Source organism: Charadrius vociferus, unplaced genomic scaffold (assembly GCF_000708025.1).
Source record: "Charadrius vociferus isolate BGI_N301 unplaced genomic scaffold, ASM70802v2 scaffold643, whole genome shotgun sequence".
In the NCBI taxonomy this organism is placed as follows: Eukaryota; Metazoa; Chordata; class Aves; order Charadriiformes; family Charadriidae; genus Charadrius; species Charadrius vociferus.
Window position 1 is genome coordinate 279,627 of NW_009647512.1, and position 2,276 is coordinate 281,902.

A 2,276-nucleotide genomic window follows, 5' to 3' on the forward strand; every position below is an offset into this window, starting at 1 on the left:
AGGCTGTCGCGTGGTGACAGTAGAAGGGGTTTCACAGTGACTTTGCTAAACTAGCTCAGTTTAGGGTAGGGAGAATGAAATTCTAGAGTTTTACTAGTGTGCCTCTCGGTCATGGACAGTCCAAACCCCAAAACACAGCAGGGCTTCCACAGGGGGCCACTGGAAGCTGAAAGCCATTTTGAAACGTGTATCTCGGTGTATATGCAGGCTCCGTCTGATGCCCAGTAATTTCTCTTTCCTCTCAATGGGCACATCACTTTAAGGATACTTGAAATCACCACCAAAGAGGAACACTTTTAAGTTAGGCTACTTTACTTTGTACTTAAATGGTGTAGGAGCTTTGCAGAGTTCAGCTGAGGATGAATGAATCTGAGCAATTCCTGAAGCTGTCTGCAAACGTATGTTTGAAGATGTCCTAGGTCTGCACCTTCCCAGATGCAAAGAAAACTACTCACTGTGCTTTCAACTTACATTTTAGCCAGAGATCAATGTAAAAACTAAAAAAACCCCACAGGCTGAGGTAGTTTTAGACTTCAGAAATCTAAGGGCAGAAGGGATCAGCTAATATAATTGCTTGTATGGTGTTGTTTTACTAAGTAGTTTTTGTTTGTAACCAAAGCAACTGGTATTTGCCTCTGGAAAGACATTCTGTCTCACTTGACCTGATGACATTAAGAGAAAGGAAATTCATGGCTTCTTCCAGTGTCTAATTTCAATCCTTTCCTTCTCATTTCAAACAGCTTGGACCCACTATCTAGCTCTTGGCATTTAAGGCTCTAATTTATTGCATTAAAAGTCTTTTTGAACCCATGACTTTCTCATCTGGTAAGTGAGCAATATAACATATGTATATTATAACATATGCAGTATAACTAATCAAATCACCCTCAATCATATTCTTGTTTAACTAAATTAAGCTTCAAGTCTCTTGCTGTGAGGTGTATGTTCATATTTGAATGTTTTCTGCACCAGCTTCGTGTTTTGTTTTGTTGGGTTTTTTTTTTAACCTTCTTAAAATGCAGTGTAATGAATTGCACTTGCTGGAAACAATAATGAAGTGCTAATGTTGTATAGGGAGCTAAAAATGTGTTACAGACAGGGATGAACTGTCTGCGTAGCCGAAATTTCCCTCATGATGTCTGTGTGCATCCCCTAATCCTGCTGGCTGAGGGCTGGGCTGAGTTTTTATTCTTCTGTTTTATTTTTTAATTGGGATAGAGACTGAAGCATTTATTTATTTGGAGAGGAAAACTCTGTAGAGAGCTACATGATACTTGCTAGTGGGAGACAAAGGAAGATGTAAGTTGATTTGGACAATCTGAAAGCTCGATCTTGCCTCCTGGCCAGAGGGCTCTGACAAAAGACCTGGTACGTGTTGCCAAGAGCTTAGGAGAGGGTTTGAACCGTGAGTCCTCCCAGCTGACCTGGTCGAACAAGGAGCAGCTTCCCCCTGCGACAGGTGTGAGTGACTGACATGCAAAGAGAGGGGAAAATGAACCCTTCTTTCTATTATTCTTCAACTGCATATCAAACGAGAGTCCCCCTGTTAGTGTGCTGCTCCTCTCTCCTCTTACAGGGCAGCGCGCTGTCAGATCAGATAGACTGTTTGTATTACTTTGGAATGGAAGAGAATAAAGGCAGTTTATATAAAGAAGGACTTGAAAAGGCTTCACTGGTTTTTCATCAGAGCTGCTGGAAACCTTCCTTTCCCCCCACTGCCCTTTCCCCAGTCCCACCCCCGAAACCCTCACCTCTTCCTGCCTTTGTCAGGCAAGTGTCAGATTTGACACCTTTGCAGTAAGGTACAGAAATGCAAATGGGGAAATCCAGCAACACCTAATCAGAGGATGTAAACTTTCTGTGAACCTAATTTGTGGATTTAGAGGGGGGGAGAAAAAAGGCAAAAAAGCCATATTGCTAACACATTTCTAAAATGCTGTTGATGCTTTTTAAAAAAACTCCTAATAGCACTGCTTTGACCTGGCTTTTGCTTTTCAGTTAATGTAGGACTGAGAAATACACAGTTATCCCTCTGCTGTGGCTCTCCACCAGCCCACTGTGTGGGCCCACCAGCTAGCGAGGGTCACCCCAGGTGTGGGGACCGCAACAGCATGAGCAGCAACATACGCAGGAATGGGAAAGGGAGCAGGTAAATGGGGAAGGTCAGGTCCAGCTCCGATTCTCCAGGGCCACTACAGGAAAAGTTAAGCAATGTCTGCAGTGCTGCTTAGCAGAGATGACTTTGCTGCTAGATCCACCCCCCCATCCACTGCTGA